This window comes from Lissotriton helveticus, chromosome 12 (assembly GCF_964261635.1).
Source record: "Lissotriton helveticus chromosome 12, aLisHel1.1, whole genome shotgun sequence".
Lineage (NCBI taxonomy): Eukaryota > Metazoa > Chordata > Amphibia > Caudata > Salamandridae > Lissotriton > Lissotriton helveticus.
In genome coordinates this window covers 210,805,924-210,832,546 of record NC_136073.1, presented here as the reverse complement: position 1 = coordinate 210,832,546, position 26,623 = coordinate 210,805,924, and the positions used below count along the sequence as shown (strand labels likewise).

Below are 26,623 nucleotides of genomic sequence, written 5' to 3'. Positions count from 1 at the left end.
TGAAAAGGGAGAGCAATAACATCAGCTGACGTACTTGCAGTGGAATTCCAACAGATTGAAAATAGGAATCAGCCAGAAGCAACACTAACAACTTGGAGCACCAATGAAACAGCTGATTTGATCTAGGCATCTAGAAAATCTTTTGAAGCCTTTGGAATAACCTTACTGCACCATAAGCCTCCTAAATATTCGTATCATCTGTTACAAAAAATAATATCGCCGAAACTTCTTCAGGTCACAGATAAAGGGGCAAAATAATTTTTAAGGGGAGCAAGAAGCACCTCACCGAAAGCATTAGATTAGAAGGACATTCACTTTTTAATAGATCGTCCGGTGGGACGAGGCATGGATGTTATGTTTTGTAATGTACCCCAATATAGGCCTGGGTAGTCACCTAACCTTTCACCTACATTTTCCCTGCCATTGTACTACATAACGGTTTTTGGTATTGGCCTTTTACCTAGTTAGGTGCTGCATAAATGTTGTGTGGTTTTCCCAGAAAACTAGCCTCATTTATTATGCATGAGGATTCTCAGAATCACAGCAGGATTACCATCTTCTACATAATAACTATGTATAAGGGTCACCCCTTCCGTCATCCTCGGGCAACATGACCCAGCAAGGTAGAACCCAGGAGGATACCTTTTGGGGATACAGACCTAATAGCTTTATTGGGGTAGGAGAAGAAAGACTTCCATGCTGACACACTGACGCAAGACGCTGAGGTTCCTGCATGCAGACACTTCAGCATGCAGTGGTCTGATACCTCGAGGGGTGTCCATCTCGAGACCAAGAAAAGGTCCTTAATTGTCTCACACCAGGTAATGGGGTTGGCTTCATCCTTGGGGGATTCTTCGCTCTACACCTCCATACATGCTAGGTACATCTAGTTAGGGTTGAATCATAGGAGTAACCATTATTATTGTCATGTATTTATATATCTACCTATATTAGTTGTTTTAGCACTATGGTAGGAATCTACCATCCATTTACTCTGTTGGTGCTTATAATCATTTATATCCGTTTCTGTCTTATGGTTGTTTCAGCACACCTATTTACACTAGAATGACGCTGGTTTAATAAATGCATATAGAAAACATCCCCACTATTTACTCTGTGCATCTCTCTGAGACAAAGTGAGCATGAGTGACTGTTTCCACGATCCATAATGGGACAGGGTGGTCATGTTCAATAGTTGCCAGGAACTATTTGCTCCTTGGTAAGAGGAGTTCATAGTGGTACTGTGAGCTAGCTGGTATACAGGCGAACATATCCGGTGGGGGTGTCTGGAATCAGTCTGGACACCAATCCGACAGCTTATGTTGTCTAAACGCGCAAACCCTATATAGATTTATAGGAACTAGACAACAGGACAAACCGAGCACTAATCCAAAAGGAATACAGGCAAAGCCAGACACAATTGAAGCAAATGATCAAACGTAAGCAAGACTGGACATGGGTTTCCCGGGCCCTAGCACCACAGCGGACCCAATGTAGTTCTGGAGCACAAAGCAGGTGAACCATTGAGGGCCCATTTTAGAGCAAATACAGAGGATATCATTAACATTTGTTCATGGAAATTCTACGGTTTTGGAGAAATATGCCAAGATAACGAGGCGCTGAACTTCTTTGAAATGTTTACTTAATATTATCATTAGAAACCTGGAACTAACATCAAGACCCATAGCAGGTTATGAGGAGCACCATATATTGGTAGGAAATTTTTCCAAATTTGGACATCCAAGGGAGGGGGCATGTCAATATATGCCTCCTCAGAATATACCTGAATCTCAGAAGAACCTGACATAGGGGAGAACTGCCCCTGAAAGTCTTGAAACTTGAATGCAAAAGTAGCACTCAAACAAGGATTGGGCAGTTAATTATCACAAATGTATATATACAGAAAAGAAAATGAAGATAGAAAGATTGGCAAGTCTGGTAAATCTGATGTAACTGCTGCAGCAGCATGGCCAAATGATTGTTTCAGGGGATTTTATCAATTTTGTAAGGAGTAATTCAAACTTGAGGCAGAATCACAGGTGCTAGAAGCAGTAAAACTACAACAAGAGCAGTAAGAGGCAATTAACTATAGACTATACCAGTGGTTCCCAAACTTTTTTGACCCGTGGCTCCCTTGACCTAATTGACACTTGGCCGTGGCTCCCCACCATTTTTTTTACCCGCGCACCGGGGTGCCACGGCGCACCCTTTGGGAACCACTGGTCTACATGAAGAATCAAGCATAGACGTGATGAAGGATTCAGAGAGTAGCCATCACTATCATAAAACTTTATTTGCAATCACAAAGATCTTATAAAGTACATCTCAAAGCAAACAACACCATCATAGAGTAGTATAAAGCACTCCCACTAAAAGTAAACAGGCTAGAGAAAGGCTCAAGGAGCTCTGTGGCGTTACAAGAAGTTTACATGGGGTGGGCTCTGATGATGGGTGTCCGTAGAAATGTTTCCAGGGGGGCACATTTTTAACTTCATCACCATCCCCCTTGCACCCTTCTCCTCTCTGCCTTGCAACCTTCTCCCCTCTGCCTTGTACTTGTCTACCCCCTCTGCCTTGCATCTATCTACCCCCTCTGCCTTGCATCCGTCTACCCCCTCTGCCTTGCATCCATCTACCCCCTCTGCCTTGCACCCTTCTCCCCTCTGCCTTGCACCCTTCTCCCCTCTGCCTTGCACCCTTCTCCCCTCTGCCTTGCACCCTTCTCCCCTCTGCCTTGTACCCTTCTCCCCTCTGCCTTGCACCCTTCTCCCCTCTGCCTTGAACCATTCTTCCCTCTGCCTTGCACCCTTCTTCCCTCTGCCTTGCATCCTTCACCCCTCGTCCTCTGCCTTGCACCCTTCTCCCCCTCTGCCTTGCACCCTTCTCCCCTCTGCCTTGCACCCTTCTCCCCTCTGCCTTGCACCCTTCTCCCCTCTGCCTTGAACCATTCTTCCCTCTTCCTTGCATCCTTCAACCCTCGCCCTCTGCCTTGCACCCTTCTCCCCCTCTGCCTTGCACCCTTCTCCCCCTCTGCCTTGCACCCTTCTCCCCTCTACCTTGCACCCTTCTCCCCTCCGCCTTGCACGGACGTACATATGTTTTCCAGCCACATTGCCACGTTTGCCACATGCGTTAAACTTAAATGCAACACGATAGCTTTCTTCTGAAAAATGAGGTGAAATCTATCAGTGTAGGAACACGCCAAGTACAAGACAGGGGCACGCTCTTTTTTTCTAATACTGATGATCGCTTTCATGGCCGCGCGGCTTTACTGCCAATGCTTGTTTTTCCTTCTTGTGCTCGCCATTGGGATTGTTTCATTGATAACGATGCGGCGGCTGTTAAAACATTTGTCTGGAGCAGGCTGCCCGAAGCCAGGCTCAGCTCAAAGAAGCTAGAGTGATAGTGAAGGGCAGAGGTGGAGCCCCCGCATCACGGACGGGTCTCAGTCAGTCCACTTTCCTGCATCCACGGCAAAACTTCGTGGTCAAATCTAGTGCCCTTTTTTAGGAACTACAGAGAGGTAAAGTATTGTCTTCGGTTGAAGCCTTCCTAATAATGTCTGAAGAGTTATAGAGAGAAAAAAAAGAAATGCAAATGACTGGTCACTGTATGGCACAAAAAGTCATATCTCTATGTGGATTGTGGTCTTCCTAATGCATGAAAATTTAAGTCACAAACATGTTGGGTAGTTCAATGTGTCAATTTGCTGTACCACACCAACACATGTGTTCCAAAGTTAATTAAAAGTGTCACTAAAACAAATCTTTTGTGGTCGATGTGTACAGAGATGCTGAGAGCTTTAGTTTATTATTATTTTACGAGTTTATGGTATTTTAAGGCAAACCTACATACGTACAGTAGGTACTGAGCAGAGGTTCAAGGCGCTGATTGCTGTTCATAGTAGTCAAGTACAATGAACCGTGACAGCTCAGGTAAACATGTGCACGTCAGACTCAATGCAATGGTGACTCTCTTCAACTTGATATTCCAAGAGGGGCAGTGCTGTCTCCTGTGGTGTGTAGGCATCTGAATGTATGGCAGCACACTTTAGAAGAACCGTGGGCTCACGTTAGTGCTGTGTATTGTGTTCCCTGAATGAAGTAGCGGTCTGTGCCCCCAAATGAGGCAACGTGCATTTATATCAAAAGGCACTAATTTCTTCAGTAAAGGCTTTTGGTGCACAGAATGCTTCGAAGCGGTACAGTTTCTCCCTGTGGAACACTCACAACCCTTCCCAGGCAGGACCCCTGAACCCAGTACAGAAGCTTAAAAATAGTGAAGGTTAAATGAATGATCTCGAGTGAAGGTTGAGGGAATGCATATTGAACTATGTGCTTAGATGCAATAGGTGTTAGTTTTGAGAAGAAGGGGTTTTGGTGTCAATGTGTCCAAACGACCATGCAGACTGAGGGAAATGGCCCCTGTGATAAGAGTCCCTTTCAGAATTGTCTTAACTCCTCTCTTTCAAAGTAATTGAGCTTATGAATAAATGTTACCCTCAAGTTGCTGTTTCATATATTAGCATAAATGGATGAGTAAAGAACGTAGCCACATTACGGGTTTTAATTTCAACTCTGGGTTTCTTTGGATGTTAGGGCTGTGCCTGTATGATGTGTGCACCGCCACGTGGTTTATTTCTTCATTTGAGTAGACGTTTTTATTGACAGTTGCATTTCCTACTATCCTGCTCTGATCAAGCATTTTGAAATAATTCACAAGCAATTCTCTGAAGCAGAAATGTGCACGAAGCTTGTGAGAAGAAAACACCGGGAGATGCGTGCCCTGGGGCAACGCCTGCCATGTGTGAGAATCAAGGCTTTCTCCATCAATCACTAATTGAGATGCAGAGTGCGATGATCGTGTGACCGGCAGCACAAAGGAGGGGGAGGAATTGCTGCTGCAATTTCCAGGTCCTACATCCAGCGCGGCGCCCCTGGCTTCTAATCACGGCGCACCGGGGTGCCGCGGCGCACACTTTGGGAACCACTGGACTATACCATCGTTAGTGTGGAGCTTCTTAACATGGTGAACTCCTTTAAAATGTTACCCCGACCGGAGAGCGACCACTTACCCCAAGTGTTGACCATAACACTCACGCTGCAGCAGACGAGCAAAACAAAGGACCTAACAGAAACATCAGTAATTTAAAAAAAACTAAAATGCTGCGGAACTAACATAGAACAAATTATGGTTGAGGTATAGGAGCATGTAAATAACTCAGGAATCCCGAGCGAGGAACACAACCTGAAAGCAGATAAATTCCCAGTAAAACCGGCAAGACAGAGGAACTTTGTCAGTCAACAATTCAGGACAGAACTATGGTAAAATAAAAATCTGCGCGAAGATAAAAGGAAAATAGCCAGGGAGGTGAAAACTCAGGCAGGAGTAGCAAAAAAGGGCATAAAAAGGGAAAAAAGTAATATTGCAGCAATGAGGAAGAAATACAAGAAAGAATGCAGGGAGGCAAAAAAGGCGTATAAGGTAATTACTCTTGGCCAGCAAACAGCTAAACAGTAAGAAATGTTGGGGCATAATAACCAGCCTAACAAAAGGACAGGCCCAGCTCCAAAATACAGGAATAAGTGAAGAAACCTTAAAAGCATTTGTGTGCCAAACTGTATACTATGCCCCAAAACAGGAAGATCATCCAAGAGACGAAGGGGCAAGAACAACTACCCCCAGAAAATCCAAATGTTACACAAACCCAAATTCAGCACATCAAAGGATCAACAGCAGAAACATTAGAGTAATTGAACAGTGCTGTAACATCATGATTTAAATTTCAGGAAAGTAAGGAACCAGAAGATGAAAAGCCAGTTCCAACCACACAAGAACCCATTGCACTAACTGATCCAAAATTTGTAGTAGGAATAATAAAAAAAACTAAAGACCGAGGGAGCAGCTGGAGCGAACGGTCTACCCAATGCATTATTTAAACAAGCACCAGGCTACTGGGCTGAGTATTTCACACATCTTTCCAACTCATATGGCGAGAGGAGTTGGCCTAACGGCTAGGGCAGTCGACCTAAAATCTGGCGAACTGAGTAAGAGTCTCAGCAATGACGCTGAACATCCTGTGATTCTGGGCAAATCAATTAATTTCCCCCGTGCCTAACAAAAAAGATGAATGTGTCCTGATGTAATGCAACTGGTGCTAGTGTAAAGCTCTCTGATACCCGATATCTTCGGGTCAAGTTCGCACTATATGAAATTCTGTAAAAAAATAATAATAATATTTACATGCACAGCCAGAACAGAATACCAAAATCTTGGAAGCGGAACATTTCAACCCAATATGTAAAAACAGAAGTCACACTGGGCCGAAAAATTACAGGCTGATAACCCTAATCGACATAGAAGCAAAACAATGTGCATTTTAGCACACCTCCAAACATAGTTGGTGGAGAAAAGCGTGATTTCAAAAATGCAATCAGGATTTAGGCCTGGTATGGGAACTATAATAAATCGGACAGTCTTGGCAATGTTGACAAAAAAAGCCAAGAGAAGGAAATCTTGGTTGTTTGCATGCATCGACTCTGGACAAAATTGAAAGCCTGGGGACTACCACAAAAAATTATTGATTCTATAAAAGCACTATATAGCGACACCTGGACCCAGGTGAAAAATGGAGATGGCAGTAGAGTGACAGCTAAGATAAACATCATAATGGTCTAAAACAAGGTTGCATGTTGGCACCAAGCTTATTTAATTTGTATCTGGCCGACATGAATAGCCATCTGACAAATGTCAAGAGCTATCCACCCGAATTGGCAAATGAGCCAATTATATGCCTGTAATACGCAGACAACATTGTGGTACTGAGTCATAGCCCCATTGGCCTAATAAGAGCTATCAACGCCTTGACAAACTACATTGAGTTGCAAGGGTTGTAGTTTAACCTGAGGAAAACAAAAGTCGTACATTTAGCAGATTCACAGTTCAGCAAGCACAGATGGTATGTAAATGGCCAACAGGTGGAATCGGTCCACTCATACAAGTACCTGGGAATAAAAATGTGGTGTCACATGTTATGTTATGTTATGTTAAAATATTTATACCGCGCACATACACCGAAACGGTTTCTTGGCGCTCATAACAGACATAGCGAGTAGGAGCAAGGATATCATACTGCAGCCGCTTTGAAAAGAAAAGTTTTCAGAGTTTTCCTAAATGACTCATAAGTAGGACAGTGACGAAAAGAAGAGGGCAGGGAATTCCAAAAGGAAGGGCCAAGAAAAGAAAAACGCAAACCGCCATGCTTTTTTCGGCGGTGAGATGGAATGCTGATCAAATAACGTCAATGAGAGACAAAGCTCAATCATTAATCTTTGCTTATAAACTCTTAAAAAAGAAATTGGACTGTCCTTCGCATAGCCACTTGATGAAAGTAATGGCAGCACAGACGCTATCCTCCCTGACATATGGATTGGAAACATGGCGCGGTAAGGAAATAGATATACTGAATGAATTACAAATCAAGGTGTACAAAGCAGTGTTATGGCTCCCAAAAGCAGCATCCCCAACCCAGGTCTGTCTAGAATTTGGGCTTCAAAATCAGAAATTTCAAAGAATCAATACCTTTGTAAACATATGCTGGAAACTTCGGACCTCAGAAAGTGGAACATTCACTAACTTATGTTGGGTAGAAATTAAGGCTCAGAAAATAACAAAAGCAAAACAATTCATTGGGTGCCCACCTGGGAAAAGCTTTAGCTGAATTAGGCATCCAAGATGGAGAGATCAGCATTCAGAAGGCAATGTAATGTGACAGCAAAGAAAAAGTCTCTTTTGGAAGATAAAAATATCATGTATGAACGGCGACACGTGTGGATAGTGATAAACTCTTTCAACCACTTGCGGCCAAAGAATACCTATTAGCGCATTTCCACACGGCCATAAAAAGGAACTTCATATGGTATAGCTTAGGAGCCCAGGATTCAAAAGACCTACTTCCAACATGGAAATGCAGGCAGCAAAACACAAACTGCTGTTGATGCGGATATAGTATAGAATCCATAAGCCATCTGATGTGTACATGTTCAAGTCAAGTCAAGGTTCTAAGACATACACTCCTCAAACCAATTTTCTTAGAATTAAACGTCCGCTCCTGTAGGCAAGCTGTCATCTGCTGGGTGGGTGGTGCATCTAACAAATTAATATGTCGAGGGGTAAAATTCTTCCTACAAATAGGCCGCTTCCTCCGGAAAGCAGACTTACAACATCAATCGGCAGATTAAGTGGATAGTATTATGAACTATTATGAAAGGAAAGAATTAGTTAGAATACCTGGGATGTGTGATTTTATCAATGGTAATCATGCAAATGTAAACGAAAAACAATCTAGGGTAAGAAACATCCTTTTTAAAGTAAAATTGTATACAGTTGAACAAAGTACATATTTTTCTATGCCCTTCACTTTATGGTTATGAATAACCAAATAAAGGTTTTTTTGACTTGACTTGACAGTATGAAATCCGAAGAGGGGCTTTGCGGTCAACAGGGACACACCAATATATTCCATTTCAAGAAAGACAAGTTATCTCTCTGGGCTAGGGAGAACTTGCATTGGTGGCAGCACTGATTTATGGTAGAAAGAGGAAGTATGTTTATCTATTGTCTTCAGGTAAGAGTTGCCTACCAGCCTGTCCTGTTGAAATACCAAAGTGCCCCGGATTAGTATTACAGAAGGGGGAGCAGACATGTGTGCGTCCCCTTCTGTAAAACCCATAGCGCTAGGGCACATTAAGGGCATTTCCTTATTTGCACTGGGGTGTATCCCATACAAAGGAGGAAATCCCTTTGTCTCTGCACCTGCGCCGTATTACAGACGCATGTGCAGAGGCAAAGAAGCTATCAGGAGGCGCGCTGTCAGTGACCCATCTAAATGGTGGTGCACTGTCAGTGTGCCCCCTAACTGCAGCCCTCTGGAGAGGGTAAAGGGGGTTCAATAGACCCCCCCAGACATCCCCTTGCAGGCGGGTGCAGTCAAGGGGATCTCTAATCCCCCTTCAAAGTGCAGGAGGGTTGCCACCTGCACTGTGAAAATACGGATCAGTTTGAAAAGTCGCTCTGTTTTTCACAGGACTGCACTGCACTGCTCTAGAGGGAAGCGACTTTCCAGTTGCCTGGGGGCAGCGTATTAATAATAATAATTCATATTTATAAAGAGCAAACATATCACCTAAGGGTTTCAAGGCGCTGGGGGCTGTTGGGGAGATTAAGTGGGCTATTGCCCAGAATCGCATGATACTGAGCTGAGCTGCTTCCGGTGCCGGGGATGGAATCGTGAGCTCCGGAATCAGCTGCTCTGGCCGCTATGCCACAGTCTGGCTGCTGGGCCACACCTCTCCCTCCACCACTCACCCTAAGACATGCATTTGCCTTGATTGTGCTGGGCACACCTTTTAAATGGTGCGGCCGGCGCAATCATGGAAAATGCGCTAAATGTGCAAAACGGCCCCTGGTTTTCGAACCTTAAATGCGGAAACAGGGTTTTGTGCATGGTATTTTATGTTAAATAAATTTTTGCTAAGAGTAACGGGTTTCTGTTACATGATTTATGACTTGCATTGAGAAAAAGCATGTATGCTATTTTGCATTAAATACAATTTGGACTAGGATTCTTGACGTGTTGTGTTTTATTTTTAACTCCTGCAACAGATTGGCCTTTCATATGAGCTCCCCCCCCCCCATCTCTAAAAATTAAACCTGGTGGGCTCTTCACTTACCTGGTTGTTGGGTTTGAGTTTGGGCACCAGGGTGATCCAACAAACAAGATTCCTTCTCCCCTGCAGGAACTGGTAGATTGTGGGCTCTACCTTCCTGTGCCAGCACCCTTCCCCCTTCCAGTAGTAGGAGTGCATACATGCACATCTCTGGAGCCTGAGGATGGCGCTGGAGATGGTCAGGCTGGGTAGAGTCAACCTGCCACTCTGAGGCCAGTGTGCATGTGGGCACACAAGCAGAAATGGCACATCCTGCCCCCAGCAGATAGATAGCATCAAAGGAAACATGCCGTCAACTATGTGAATGTATAGAGCATCGAGAGCACATTAACATCAAAAGGTACCTGTTAAGCTATAAGTAGGTTCTGAAAATCGTGTATTTTAATACGACAACATTTTTTCGGGTCATGACATAATTTCTCTAAATGCAGGTCCATTCTCTTAGTCTTGTCCATTTAATCTGTACATGAATAAACGTATGGAAGGGCGAGATTTTGATCGATACCTTATCACTATTGATCTAAACCCCGATCTGGTCGACTGAACCTTTGTTGCCTGTCATTGAAGGAAGAAAGTGCCTCTGTTACCAAGCTAGTTCACCCAATAAAGGACCCCGCTCCAAAAGATCACAAACAACTTCTAGCTTTTAAAAGTTTATTGTAAGGATAGGATAAGCTGCAAATACAGACATCTCAGAATGAGATTCACGAGATACACAGGTCCAACTACATACATGTGCTCTCTGAAAGCCCTCAGACGAGCAACGGAAATTACTAACACAAGTTCTAAGAATAATAAAGCTATCAGCATTGACGCATATCTCTCCTTCATTTAAGTTGGAGGAAAATACACAGGTTAGGCTGTCCCTACCCTGCTCTAGATGGTATCCCTACTTAACCAAGTCTCAACCTAACAAAAGGTGTCAGCAGTGAATGACCCCCAAGGGAAGTCACTCACTCTAAGTCTCTTGGTGAAAACCTATAGTTCTCCAGTCATGACCCCTCTCTGCCTACCCATCCGCTCTCTAAAGGGTCCTCAGGCATCTGCTCTAACTCCACCCAGGGGTGCTGTCCCTAATACAAAACAGTCAACAACATTTGAGACGCCCCTCGTGAGACGCCCCTCACGTGGTGTAGCTTCTGGCTTTTTCCATGCTGCTTTGTATTGGGCCTCATACGTTGGAGTTGACCTTGCTTCTCAGACTCTTCTCCGGCCCGCTGATACCCCTTAAACATTCCAGAACCCTCCTCCATGTCTGGGCCGTCTACTGAACAGACCTCTATTCATATTATTTATAATCGGATCCTCCCTTTCTCTTGCAGACAGACATCTGCAGCCAAGAACCCAACTCTCATAGACTTCCAAAAAGGTTCGCAACATTTCTCGGCCCAGACATGTACGTGTAAATCAATGTTAAAACATTTCAGGCCTACAACATTTCTCATAAGGATTATAGCATTCAACTTCTTCATTAATTAAAGCATGTTAATACTCTTATTCTATTATTCAGTAAACACATCTATAAATCATGGCCCATTAATGCAATAGCCAAAACATTAGTTCAATCTATGTCGTGAAAAGAAACACCTTCTAGCTCTGGCCCTGAGGCCTACCACATTCTGCGTTTAACCACATGTCATCTTACATTTTAACAGCTACACGACATGGATTCAGGAATAATCACATCTAATAAAATCATATAGTGTCACACATTTCTGTATTAGTTCCATTTCTACTTAAATCTCTACATTATCTATACATTCAGAATATAATTGCAGATACTACTAGCACTCATGGCATTTCTCCTCATGATTTGTGCTTACTACAGGTAAGTGTGATGCACTCATACATTTAGGTCAGTTTGCGCTCTCTCAGTTCCCCCCTTTGATGACCTCTCGGGGTCATCACTAACATTTAAACTGCAGTTATTGCTAGCATAACTTGTCTCTGCGCTTCCAGAGCCCTCAGACTCCTGTACTGATTATCTTGTATGGCAGCCAATCTCTGCAGCTGCTCTCTTTGGGCCCTTTCTGACCTTCTTGCTCTGTACCATTTGAATACCCTCACCAATCCCCACAAGATGATCCCACAGATCAATATTATGATGATAGGTTTTAGTATATACCACACAAAGCTTTTGCCTAAGGTGGAGATCCACCCTCCAACTTCACTCATTCCGTGGCCCACCTTTTCCCAGACATTTTCTCTACTCAAGTCTTCGATCTCCTTGTGAATATCAGTTATGTTCCTAATAACTTTCTCAAGGGGCTTCGAATTGTCTGGAATGTAAGTACAACATTCCTGGACCTTCAAAGCCTTACAGACTCCGCCCTCTTTTGCTAGTAGGACGTCTAACGCAAGACGGTTCTGAAGAACCATAGCCCTTATCGATTGCATCTCTCCTTCTACCAGCATTAAGGACTGAGCAGTGCTGGCAGACAACCTGTCGACGACTGTTGCCAGTCGTCTAATTTTAACATCATTAAGGATTACTCCCAAAAGAGGGAACATAGCTCCAAAGACATCTCCAACCATTTCTGCATCTCCTACATCTCTCCTTCCCCTCGATGATGTCTTGCCCTCGATGATCACTAAGTCTTGTGCATGATATATTTTGGGGAAGACAATTGCTAGGTAACATGATCCATACCAGTTGTCAGGTAGTCTCACGTAGGCATTTCTTCCACATACAAAATACACATTTGGAATCACTTGCATTCCCTTCAGGAAATCTTTAGTATAGTACTCTATATTGAAAGCATGTTCACAACTGACTTCTCCCACGTATACATTTTCATAATACGTTTTGGCTCGGTGAAGACATAGCTTTCCTTTCTGCGTCTTATCTAAAGCTATTGGACCACTACTACCCTTTCTCTTGTGTGCCTTCTCTTCCTCGGTCCAATCTGTTTTCCATTGTCCTGATTTTTTCAAAATCTTTTGTCTCCTGTAACGATCATCCACCTGCCCTATGAACTTCTTCTCGACTTCTGACACTTTGCATGTCAGGTTATTTCTACGGGCATGTGAAGTATCTAAGGTAATCCAAGGAATGAAGAACTTAGCCAATCTGTCTTCACTCTTCCAGTAGTCCCATTTGTTCATCTGCTTATAATTTGGGACTTCTGGCAACACTGAATCATAGTTGGAGAAATAGTATTCAAAACTATCTCTCTCATAAAATATACTAAGCAATAAGCTACATGTAATGCCATATGTCAGCGGGAGGTGATGATATCTAATGCCTTCATCTACAGACGCCGGCAACTGCATGCAGACGTAACAGTCCTTAACCTCCATGGCATCCACGTATTCATATAAGAGTTTAGCATAAGCATTTGACCTAAAGTCTCCTTGGGACTCATCTACGTGTAACCTGCGGGCTTCTGCAGCTAATAACGCTTTCTCTTGAGTGTTTTCCCTTTTCTCACCAGCAACAGTGGGTGTAAGCGTTTCTACAGATTTCACATCAGTTACCTTCACCTCTTCCTCATGTCCCTGTACATAAGAAATTGTTACCACTAAAGCTATTAATATTATCACTCCTACTATTAGTGTACCTATTATACATTTAGCTCTGCGGTTCTGGGTGCCGGCTTCCATTTCGTCAGACAATATGGCTCTCTCTTATCTTGGCACAAAGTTCTTTTCTTCTCGTTCCTTTACAGTCTCTTTTTACTCCTTTTGTCTTTTAGAATCACACAACTGGAAGCTGACAACCTTTTTCGCAAAAGTCCTTTAACAGTTCAATAAAGACAACCCTAGCCCTTCTCCATCAACTCAAGGGAAGTTCCCTAATATTCTCTGCTTCCTGGGCGCTAGGTAATCTTCTTTGTTTCTGCTCGCTTTATTTACAAAGTCCTTTAAGCATCTACTATCAGGTTTGTACCTGCAGCTTCGATAGCAAAGTTCAGTATTTCCAAACGAAGATTGTGCTCTTCATGGGCTGTTATCGTTGTACCAAAGTCGGGGAATTGCAATTCTGAGAGAAACATATGTTTTAACTTGCTGAGGCGGGGAGGTCTGGGGAGCATGAATGTTAGTGACCCTTCTTGTTCGACTCCGGGTACCAACAGTCGTATTTCCACGGTGACGATGGGCTCAGAACTGGACACCACCACCGCTCGAATCCTCCCTGTCTCCTGCTTCAAAGACATTTGTCGCCAGATATGTCCACTCAGGTGTGGAGTATCTTCTGTTAGGCACACGCACTCTTCTTGACCTTCTTCGGTCCGGTGCTTCAGCGCCCTGAGCACCTTCTTCCGGGTCTGAGTCTTCTGATATCGGAGGAAGGGTTATCTCTGGAGTTGACCTCAGGCTAGAGCTCCTTCTTTGCGGCCAATTAGCTTCTCCACGTGCCCTTCTACTCCTTCTCCTTCTTGTCTGTTCTCGCTCTCTGTCAGACCTGTCAGTGTCTGACTCGTACTCCCAGCTACTTTCTCCTTCTGTAGCGTCGTCTGTTTCGCTGTTGTACTGACCGTCCTCAGCTTGGTCAGACTCGTTCCCTGCTTCCGCTGGCACCTCTTCAGCTTGGCTAGCCCCCTCTATGGCTTCTCGGTCCTCTGCTGGACATCTATCCGAGAGAGGAGCTGTTTCTCCCCGAGGTGCTGGAACCCTTCGCGTATGTGACGCGTGGATCCAATTGGGCAGGCCTCCCACCTTCACAGCCGTATTCGCAATCAAGATGATCTGGAAGGGCCCACGCCAACGAACATCCAAGCAGCTTCTTCTCACATGTTTTTTCACCAGGACCCAGTCCCCAGGGTACAGGTCATGGCACGGGCCCTGGCACGATGGAACCTCGGCAGCCTGCACCTGAAGGGACACAGAACGAATGGCGTCAGACAGCCCCTTACAATAGTCCAGGATCATATCATCTGTGATATTTAACAGTGCAGTAGTTGGGACAGATGGCAGCCTCATTGCTCTCCCCATTAACACCTCATGTGGTGACAACCCCGTTCTTCTGTCTGGGGTACTACGAAGGCTCATGAGGACCAATGGCAGGGCGTCAGGCCAACTCAGGGTCGTTGAGGAGCACACTTTTGCAATTCGGGCTTTGATCGTGCCATTGATCTGCTCCACAATTCCTGAGGCTTCTGGTCGGTAACTACAATGCAACTTCTGATCGATATTCAGAGCTGCACAAATCATCTTCACAAGCTCGCTGTTGAAATGCGTTCCCCTATCTGATTCCAAAGAGGCCGGCACCCCGAAGCGCGGAATGAGTTCCCTAAGCAGTAACTTGGCCACTGTGAGGGTGTCGCACCTACGTGTAGGGTATGCCTCAACCCATCTGGAGAATACACAAACAACCACCAGGACATAGCGGAGGCGGTTGCATCTCGGCATTTCAATGAAATCTATCTGCATTCGATTGAATGGACCTCCAGACCTTCCTATGTGACTCAGTGCAACTGGTGTTCTTTTCCCTACGTTCAGCTGCTGACAGGTCACACAACGCTGGCACACTGCTTCTGCTGCTATTCTAAACTTAGGATTGTACCAAGTCTGTCTAAACACTCTCAGCATAGCGTCTCTCCCTAGGTGTACGGGACCATGTATGTGTCTGGCCATTGGGCTCACCATCTCATTGGGCAACACTGCTCTGCCGTCTGCTGAGACCCAAAAATGGGACTCACCCACTACACATCCTGCCTTTTCCCATGTTTCTTTTTCAAAATCAGGAGCATTTTCTTGCATGTTTGCCAGTTCATCCCAAGTATCAACAGTTTCCAATATCATGGCTAATTCAGTCCTTACATTTATTCCACCCACTTCCACCTCTGTGAAAGAGTACCCTTGTTCTGCGCAATACCGCGCGACTTCGTCGGCATATCTATTGCCTTTCGAGACGAAGTCCTCATTTCTGGTATGTGCGGTGCACTTTACAACTGCGATACCTGCTGGGCATTGCAACGCCTCTAACAACAGGCGCACAAACTCTCCATTGCGAATGGGAGAGCCTGAAGAGGTCATGAACCCTCTTTGAGACCATAACTGCCCGTAATCATGAACCACCCCATAACCATATTGGCTGTCGGTGTATATGGTGACTCGAATTTGATTGCTTGCCAAGCAAGCACGTGTCAAGGCAATAATCTCGGCTACCTGAGCGGAGTGTACTCCTTCCAGGCACCCAGCTTCTACAACTCCAGTAATTGTACAAACAGCGTAAGCTGCTCTCAACTGCCCAACTTCGTCTCTTACACATGAGCCATCGACAAAGAAAATTTCATCTGGGTCGGTCAGTGGCTCATCTACGATGTCGGGTCTGGGTTTGGTGCATAGTTCAGTCACATCGAGGCAGTCATGGTCTGTACATTCATCATCATCCTCGATATCATTTGGGAGTGGCATCAAGGTGGCAGGGTTCAAAACAGAGCATCTCTTGAGGGTCACATTCTCTGCAGCAAGAATAACTTGCTCATAGCGCGTGAGCCTGCTGTTGGTCAGATGCTGTGTTTTGGTCCTGGTCATCAACAGTTCAACGGAATGGGGCACGCACACCTCTAACGGGTGCCCCATGACGATATTTTCACATCTCTCAATGCTGACACCCGTTGCAGCAACGGATTTGAGACATCCGGGCAACGCTGCGGCTACTGGGTCTAAAGTAGCCGAGAAATAAGCAACTGGTCTACGGGCATTCCCATGGATTTGGACTAACACAGACAATGCGCAACCTTCTCTCTCACAACAGTAAAGCAAAAATGGTTTATTGTAATCAGGCATTCCCAATGCCGGAGCACGACACAGGTCCTCTCGCAGCTGTAAGAATGCCATCAAACAGTCTTTGTCCCATGGTACCGGATCGCTCACCTCCTTGTGCGTCAGTTTTTGCAAGGGCTTTGCTTTCAGTGAAAAGTTCGCGATCCACTGTCGGCAATAACCCACCATCCCTAGGAACATCCTGACCTCTCTCTGTGTCTTAGGCGCATTCATTTTCATGATCGCCTCTATCCTGTCTGGTGACACCTTTCGTTTGCCTTTCTCTATTCTGTGTCCTAAGTACTGCACTTCTGTCAGGCAGTACTGCAACTTTCCCGGGGACACCTTGTGCCCATTGGCAGCTAGGTGATTTAACAAAGCAATGGAGTCCTCCCTGCAAGCTTCTTCTGTTTCTGACGCCACGAGGAGGTCGTCTATGTACTGGACCAGAACTGACTTCTGGGGCAGCACTAGACTTTCAAGATTTTTCTTCAAAAGCTGGTTAAAGATCGATGGGCTCTCTGTATACCCCTGAGGAATGCGACACCATGTTAGGACGCGACCTTCCAGCTTAAATGCGAAAAGAAAATGGCTTTCTTCGTCCAGAGGGATCGAAAAGAAAGCCTGACAAAGATCAATCACAGTGAACCACTCAGCTTGGAATGGAATCTGAAACAGTATCACTGATGGATTCGGTACCACTGGACAACACGAAACGACTATGTTATTAATCTTTCGAAGGTCCTGCACTATCCGAAATTTCCCATTTGGTTTCTGCAGACCCATAATCGGGGAGTTGCATGGACTACCCACGATTTCTTTCAGTATTCCCTGTTTAATCATGGACTCGATCACGGGTTTTATGCCTGCAATCGTTTCTGGAGTCAATTTATATTGGGGTGTTCTTGGGAACTCAGCATGCGGTTTCACTACAATTTTCACTGGGTCCACCCCTTTGACCAATCCAATCTCTTCCCCAGTGAAGTCCCATACTTCTGGTGCCACTGTCTCTCTCAAGTCCCAGGGGAGCTCATCTACTGTTAAAGTAGGGTACAGCTCCACGCATATTCTTGAGTTTGCAACTTTGAAGTCTGCGTCATCATCATTGGTCAATACCTCCACTCCCTGAGGTGTACAGTATATAGTACAATTCAATTTACACAACAGGTCTCTCCCTAGCAGACACACAGGACTTGAATCGCAAACCACAAACTGGTGCTCATCGCTGTACTTCCCTATTTTCACCTGTACCGGTTCTGTCAATTGGCTGGTTATTCTCCTGTTTGCGACCCCCACCACTTGTATGGTCTCTCCAGACATGGGCAGGTCTGGAACTGCAGCTGATCTGATCGTGGACCTAGTGGCTCCTGTGTCCACCAGAAATGTCGTGGGGCACCCTGCTACTTCTGCTTCGACATAGGGTCCCCTCTGGTCCACCTCCAAGGCTGCCCCGAGGGTGCAGTCTTCTCTTTCCACTCTCTGTCCGGTTAATGGGTCCACATAATAGCACTCTTCTCCTTCTACAAACAGGGGCATCTGCCTATAGGTCTTACCCATAGTCCCTACTCGAGGAGGTTGCGGGAACTGGGCTCGGGGAGGAGCCCCCCCCCCTTTGAGCACCTTTCCCTGGTATGGCGTCACCCCTCTTGTAGGCGCGCTCTGGACCTCTTCCTCCTCTATCTCTTGCTCTCCTATCTCTACATTGTAGGGACACTCGCGTTTCCAATGCCCCACCTCGTTACACTGGTGGCACCTAGTCGTTTTCTTCAAGGCAGCTATGTCTAATCTGGGTCTAAAGGTGGAACTCTCCTCATTGCCCTTGTTCTGACTGTACTGCTTCTTTCCTCCTGTACCTATTCCTTGCTGCTGTTGCTGCTGTCCCCCCTTTCCTGCTGCCTGCATCTGTACCACCATCAACTTTTCTTTTAGTTTCTTAGCCTTGGAGTCTATCTCATCACAGCAGTACCTGGCATACCTCAGTATTTCGTCTAGGGGTTTACTTTGCCAACAAATCGAGTGTTGCTGAATCATTAAACTAATATCCGGTCTCAGTCCCAGGACGAACTTGGACACGAATTGCCCTATGTCTTTTGGATCCATTACATCCAGGCCGCTATACTGTTTAAACGCCTTCAGCAATCTCTCGTAATATTCGTGGACGGTCTCTTTGGGTTCCTGTCTGGTTCGGTCTATTCTGACCCAATCTATGTCTTGCATTGGCACTTTCTCTTTCAGCCAAGTCATCACTCTCTCGAATTTTGCCATCACAATCTCGGACGGCCCATTAGTCTTAGCATCTCTCTCCGGCTCCGTTGTGGGCCACTCAGCGCTAACCTTGCATGCTGTCCACAGATCTCCTGGTACTACAATGTCGAACAGCGTGTTCAGATCTATCCATAGGACCTTTGAGATTTTTACAAATCTCTCGACTTGCTTGTACCACTCCACTGGGTTTTCCCGCAATTTGGGGAAGGAGGTGGTAAAAGCAGCTAAATCTCCCCTACTCCAAGGGACATGCACATAGTTCCCATTGGCGACTTCACGCAAAGGGTATGCTTCTATTCCCTGCAGCCTTCCTGGTGTCGTCCCAAGCGTGCTTCTCCTGACGGTCCCTTTCTTGGACCACCTCTCTTCCCACTTATCTAGTGCCCTCCATGTCCTTATTCCAGTGATCAGTTCCCTTATGTGCGTTTTCAGCCCAATCGTTCTCCTCTCATCTAGGTCTCGATCTGTGTAATGTAGCCTGTGGTTACCCTGTAATGCTTTGGTTCTTGACAGGTCCACCATATATTTGCCTGCTAGTTCGACTAACTTCTCATGGATTGCTCTCGCTTTTCGAGTGATGTCCTTTGCCATATACAGTATTTCATCCTGCTCATACATTTCCATTCTTTCTAAAGGCAGGGTACCATCTATCATGTCATCCAGGTCTGACCTTAAGCTGGCGACATCGAGTCTCTTAGCTTTTATCTCAGCTCGCAATATGTCTTTCGAAGGGGGCTCACTGGTCTCCCTACCATCCCAACTCCGAGCTCTACGTTTGGGCTCGGGAGAGTTAATGAGTGCTCTCCCTTGCTCCCATCTCTCCAGGTCCCATGCTCGGCCATCCGATCTTGGAAGGTGATGGAACACGGGCCTGTTACCCCCACTCTTGCTCTGCCCACTCTCTCCTGCTTCTCTCCTTTCGCCGTACGCCTCTCTGTTATTTTCCCTCTGGTCGCTACTCTCCCTTTGCCTAGTATCGCTCAGTATCCGATACGATCCTTCCTGGTTCCCCATATTCCCTGGGCTGCGCTCATTTCCGTCATCACAGGGACTATGGTGCGACCTCTCACAACTCCCATTCTGTTCTCTGGTGCCGGGCACACAGTGTGGACACTTAAAGCTGTTTCTGTACTCTTGCGCTCTCCTCTCCCCTTCACTGAGTATTGGGCACGCCACCCCTCCACTCCCGGGGCCCCCGTTTTCCAGGTCTGTTCTATTCCCACTCCGGGCCCAATGGGTGACTCCCCTACTATCTCTCTCTCTCCAGTCCCACTCCGGGCTGCTCTCCCCAGCCCCGCAGTGAGTCCGAGCTCTGCTGTCCTGACTTTCCCTTTCAGCTTCTGCAGCTATGATGCTCTTGTGAGCCTCCACTGCCTCATCCCACTTCTTCATGTACTCATTTAGCTCTTGAAAGGATTTTCGTCCAGATCCCCTCAGATCCACTGGCCATCTAGGGCCCCCAGGGTCCCCTCCTGGATCCCCTGCTGTGTGCATCGGGGTGCTCCACTCTCTTGGTATCGGCATCTGACTTGGGGAATTAATCGTATCGTTCCTCCTTGCCGTCCCTGCTCTTTCTCTGTCCTTCCGTACCCGTTCTTCCCCTCTTGCTCTCTCTGGGTCATATATCGATACTATAGGACCTATGGTAACAGGTACCTGTAGTGCAGCTGGTAATCCGTAGGATGTGGCGCACTCCGTTTCCGGCGCTCTTTGTACCACAAACCTCCCGACTACCTGTTGCACCTGACTAGGCTGGGACAGCTCTTTCTTCGCCTCAGGATCCCACTCTGAACTGGGAAGCGGTCCATGCTCTCCTGCATTGCCCCCCTTTTCTCTTTCACTATGCTCGACCTCTCCCCCTGCTCTATTATACGGGGGTGGCCTGTCTGTCAGTAATCTGTTTATCAGGCTGTCCTCTGTTTCGCTCTCATCATCTTCTTCTAGGGGGCTTTTATTTCCGGGCACCTCTAACACTGGGTACAGTTTATTTACTTCCATGTTATGCACTCTCCATCTTTTAGCATCCGCATCCCACCTGGCATCCTGCACTGCCCTTACCGATCGTTTCACCCTTTCTTGTCGTCTGTTCATATTCTTTTCATGCGCTGCCCTAATCCATGCATCAAGGGCTTCAAACTGGGTCGGTCTAGGCAAGGGTCTCATTGAGGTCATGACTGATTTTAATCGATGTAACACCTCTAATCTGAACGTCCCGTACTTCGGGAACGTCAGTTCCTCATTTCCTTCAGTAATCTTACTCCACTCTGATATCCAAAGGATCGTATGCAACCCAACATTCACTGCCATGTAACGAGCTGGCGTACCCTCCGGCGGGGCTTCTTCCCCTTCATCCGATCCCCGCTTCTCTTTTTTAAACGCCGCTCTCAGCCATTTAAAACACTTCATAATTATGCGCACAATATCCAGCCTCGCTACTCTGTTTACTTCCTGATGACAATCCACCAATCCTGTCGCGGCTTTGCTAACTTGGCCTATCGCAGCGCGGTCTTTCTCCGGTCGGCCAATCACGTCGCGACACTTTCTGACGTCTTTGCTAGCTGGCCTATCACAGCGCGGTCTTTCTCCGGTCAGCCAATCACTGCGCGACACTTCCTGACGTCACTTTTCTCCGCTTCGCAGCAGCACCCCTCCTTTCTCAACTCGTCTCCCGGTCATGCATGCGTCCCATTCATACACCGAAAAATGACTACTTCCGACCAAGCGGTCACTTCCCTCGACTGTACGTCCACAGTCTATATGTAATTGTCAACACAACTGACGAAATGTCTATCGTCTCTCTGATAGGTTGCTTACACACACAGTAACCTCCGACCAGCGTCCGTTACTCACGCACTCACTCTTACGTTCCCCCTATCTCGGTCTTTCGGGTGATCAATGGTACCTCATGACCCCCTTCACACTATTTGACAATTACTCTGGGTGTCCGATACACCCGAACCACTTAAGCTCTCCTTGAACTTAAGATTTCCACCGGTTGCGCGCGCTCACAACCTGTTCCACAGTCACTCTACAGACATTCAACTCCGCCAGACATTACAACATAGATACAATACAAAAACACCGCAATCTAACACGCATGACCCTTTATACTCACTCTCGACCGATACTGCTGCTTTTTCTGTCTCACGTCATCCGGATCTTCTTCAGCGGGCGGTTCTTCCGATCATCGATTTCTAGGGGCCTTGGGGTAAGCTAACCTGGCCTAGGTCACCGTCCTCAAGAAGGCAACCATCCTCTATAGCTACCAACTGGAAGGGCGAGATTTTGATCGATACCTTATCACTATTGATCTAAACCCCGATCTGGTCGACTGAACCTTTGTTGCCTGTCATTGAAGGAAGAAAGTGCCTCTGTTACCAAGCTAGTTCACCCAATAAAGGACCCCGCTCCAAAAGATCACAAACAACTTCTAGCTTTTAAAAGTTTATTGTAAGGATAGGATAAGCTGCAAATACAGACATCTCAGAATGAGATTCACGAGATACACAGGTCCAACTACATACATGTGCTCTCTGAAAGCCCTCAGACGAGCAACGGAAATTACTAACACAAGTTCTAAGAATAATAAAGCTATCAGCATTGACGCATATCTCTCCTTCATTTAAGTTGGAGGAAAATACACAGGTTAGGCTGTCCCTACCCTGCTCTAGATGGTATCCCTACTTAACCAAGTCTCAACCTAACAAAAGGTGTCAGCAGTGAATGACCCCCAAGGGAAGTCACTCACTCTAAGTCTCTTGGTGAAAACCTATAGTTCTCCAGTCATGACCCCTCTCTGCCTACCCATCCGCTCTCTAAAGGGTCCTCAGGCATCTGCTCTAACTCCACCCAGGGGTGCTGTCCCTAATACAAAACAGTCAACAACATTTGAGACGCCCCTCGTGAGACGCCCCTCACGTGGTGTAGCTTCTGGCTTTTTCCATGCTGCTTTGTATTGGGCCTCATACGTTGGAGTTGACCTTGCTTCTCAGACTCTTCTCCGGCCCGCTGATACCCCTTAAACATTCCAGAACCCTCCTCCATGTCTGGGCCGTCTACTGAACAGACCTCTATTCATATTATTTATAATCGGATCCTCCCTTTCTCTTGCAGACAGACATCTGCAGCCAAGAACCCAACTCTCATAGACTTCCAAAAAGGTTCGCAACATTTCTCGGCCCAGACATGTACGTGTAAATCAATGTTAAAACATTTCAGGCCTACAACATTTCTCATAAGGATTATAGCATTCAACTTCTTCATTAATTAAAGCATGTTAATACTCTTATTCTATTATTCAGTAAACACATCTATAAATCATGGCCCATTAATGCAATAGCCAAAACATTAGTTCAATCTATGTCGTGAAAAGAAACACCTTCTAGCTCTGGCCCTGAGGCCTACCACATTCTGCGTTTAACCACATGTCATCTTACATTTTAACAGCTACACGACATGGATTCAGGAATAATCACATCTAATAAAATCATATAGTGTCACACATTTCTGTATTAGTTCCATTTCTACTTAAATCTCTACATTATCTATACATTCAGAATATAATTGCAGATACTACTAGCACTCATGGCATTTCTCCTCATGATTTGTGCTTACTACAGGTAAGTGTGATGCACTCATACATTTAGGTCAGTTTGCGCTCTCTCACGTATATTCAGTGAGTGTAAAAGGGCACACACATTTCATTGGGTACAAGTACATTTCCATATAATTATAAGGGAGGCTAATATGTAAACATATATTTTTCACAAATACATCTAAATTTACTAACATTTCAGAAAAATCGGGGTCTGACTTCAATCTAATATTTCTTCTGAAAACGAATATGCAGCCAAACATTCAGCATACAATATCAACTTGTTGGGTCAATTGAAAAAATACATCTAAAGACAATGCATGCCAGTGTGCTTCTGAACTGCAATTGTGCGATTTAGGGCATATGCTAGTCTGATGGTGCCAGTAATAGCCGTTACTACCACCATTGGAATTATGAGATCTGGAGGTACACCATGGATCTGGTGCATTTTTTTTTTTTGGTCAGCAAACAAACTCTCTTTTATTAGCAATGGAAAACAAACATACCGTACCCGCTATTTATTAGGCAGTATCTGCTCGGAATAAGTATGTCAGATTGTTTACAATGCTTATGTAGCGTTGTCAGATTTTCCCTTGTCATGAAAAATGTCGCACCCTACAAAGCCACATAAAGTACTCCCTGAAGGGAAACATGAGTAGGCATATTTGTATTGGAGAATGTATATGTTTCAAGGAGTGTTTGAATGCATGTGTGTACACGCAAGTGTCTGCGTATGTTTTTTTATTTTTTTTATTGAACAAGGCAGTAGGAAATCATGAAATCATTGGTACAGAATTAAAAACAAAGACATTATTAACCTCTAGTTTTTTAACAGTCAAACACATTTTCAGACAATTTACAAGAGATAAAACTGGAATAAAAACAGGGGATTAGAAGGGAAGGAGACCGTTATTAAAACTTACAAAGTCCTTGTGCAAAAAAACGCAATTTTTAGTAAACAATATCACTGCATAAGAGTGCAAAAACTGCAATAAAGTGCAACTGCCAACGGAGATATAATCCAATAAAGTGCTTAGTGCATTAAAGTGCAAAAACAGTGCAAAAACAGCTATCATAAAGCAGCAATATTACAAAGAAAGTGCAAAAAGTTCACATTCCCCTCTCCATCCTTATCATATGCCTTTCAACAATTCCAGATTCTCAAAATATTTCCAATTTCTTTCAAATCTTGCAATGGCTCCCACCCTACCTGCATAAGCTCTTTCAAAATTACATGTTCTTCTCATTTTATTGAACCATTGTAACTGTGATGCAATCACCACAGATTTCCACTTTTGAAGGATTGAAGACCGTGCAACTACACACGAAATAAAAATAAATACTTCTTCTGTTTTGTCAAACCTGCTCCTCTCTTTACATATGCCAAACAGGGCCACCTCTGCTTTTGGCAAAAATACTTTCCCAGTTGCCAACTCCATATCTGCGAATATCCCCTTCCAAAAAGATTCCAACTTCGGGCAGGAGAAGAAGATATGACACCATCCTCCCTGACCCATACCTTTACATCTAAAACACTTATTTACAACTTCCGGGAACATTCTCTCCAGGGCCTCTGGGGTATAATACGCGAGCCAACGTGATAAAAAAGACATTCTTTTGTAATTAGCCGCCCTAAAGTGCTTTATTGCCCAGATGGCACAATAGCTCCCAATCCTTATCTGTAACAACACACTGTGTCGAGAGGCTTATTTTTTCTAGATGTCTATCAATTACAGGAGAAGAACTAGCAAAGTAAAGCTTTTTATACCAAAATCCTATACCTTTATTTTTATCCCCGTACAAAGCTGATATCAATGCAGTGGGAGAGATGAACAGGCCTATCTCTTTTCTAGTAAAATAGACCATTTGTAAATACTCTAAAAACATAAGGCGCCTGGAATTATTCATTCTGTCTAAAATCTCCTGCCAGCTAATTATTTTATTTTGTGCAAACAACCCCGAAACCCGGAAAGTTCCCAATCTTTCAGATGATTCAAGGATATCTTAAGACCCATTTTGGCACATTCAGGCAAGCTCAAATATAGAGCCATCAGAGCCATGTTTTTTAAAAAGGAGCAGTAATCTCGCTGTATACACTTTTAGCGTCTTGATTTTTTAGGGAGCTTAGCAGTTTTTAAAAAGATAGGAATTTGAGAACCTGCTTCCTCTATCATTTTTTCTAGAAAGAAATTATCTCTTGTCTGTCTAATCCTTAATAATCCTGCCACAATATCAAAAAAGGCTGCTTCATAATATGTCTTAAAATGGGGGAGAGCCAAACCACCTTGATCAGCCGCCAGTTGGACCACCGAAAGCTTAACTCTTGAGGCCTTTTTGTTCCAGATAAAAACTCTCAACATGGATTCGAGTTCATTAAAAAAAACAATATTAACTTTAATTGGAATATTGCTAAACAAAAATATAAGCAATGGCAATACAATCATTTTGACTAGTGACACTCTACCAATCAATGACAATGGGAGCCAACACCATTGATCTAGCAGATTCCTTATTTTATTCTTCATTTTAATATAGTTCAAGGCAAAGAGTTTTTCATACTCTCCGGTCACATAAATGCCTAAGTATCTAATCGGGTCCCTTTTTACTGCTTGGGGCTGAAGATAAATCGGAAGAAAATCTATACTTGTGTTTAATACAAGAACTTATGTTTTTTTTTCATTAACCTTATACCCCCCTATCTTTTCATAATCCTTGAGCTCCTTCATAAGACATATAATGTTTTCTTTTTCAGGAGCCAATAGAGGATAATATCGTCGGCGAACAATTTTAACTTAGACATCCCGACGATGGGGGGTAAAATAGCAATATTATTCCTTATTCTTGTTACTAAAGGTTCAATAAAAAAAGTGAAAAGCAAGGGGGACAATGGGCAACCTTACCTTGTTCCCCGATTTATTTTAATCTTTCCAGCTTGTTTAGCATTAATAATTATCTGGGTTGATGCCCCTTCATAGATATTATTTATCATTTGTATAATTGAAACAGGGAATCCAAAATGACCTAGAGAAAAAAAAAAGTGCAGACCAATTAACTAGATCGAATGCCTTTTCTGCATCAATCATTAAAATACATGCAGCTGTCGAATTTATATCAAAATAAACTAGAGCCTGTATCAGAAATTCTGTATTAGCTGCCATATACCGACCTGCAATAAATCCTGTCTGATCGTGATGGATTACCTCCTGAGCTGCTAATACAAATCTTTGCGCCCAGATTTTCATCAGTAACTTGTAATCAGAGTTCAGAAGGCTGATCGGTCTATAAGAATTCACATCTTCTGGATTTTTATCTTTTTTAACAAAGC

General features: G+C 44.6%; 1 long non-coding RNA gene across 2 annotated transcripts in view; it reads right to left on the bottom strand.

Moving 5' to 3' along the window:
• The window catches only part of LOC144799418 (uncharacterized), a 139,060-nt gene that overhangs the window by 98,964 nt on the left and 13,473 nt on the right, over positions 1-26,623 (bottom strand). Inside the window, exon 2 of one of the 2 annotated variants that reach the window (XR_013603813.1) lies at positions 26,199-26,319. The exons of the other annotated variant lie outside the window; for it this stretch is intronic. This is a non-coding gene — a long non-coding RNA (uncharacterized LOC144799418). The remainder of the gene's footprint in view (positions 1-26,198; positions 26,320-26,623) is intronic. 2 annotated transcript variants of the gene reach the window in all.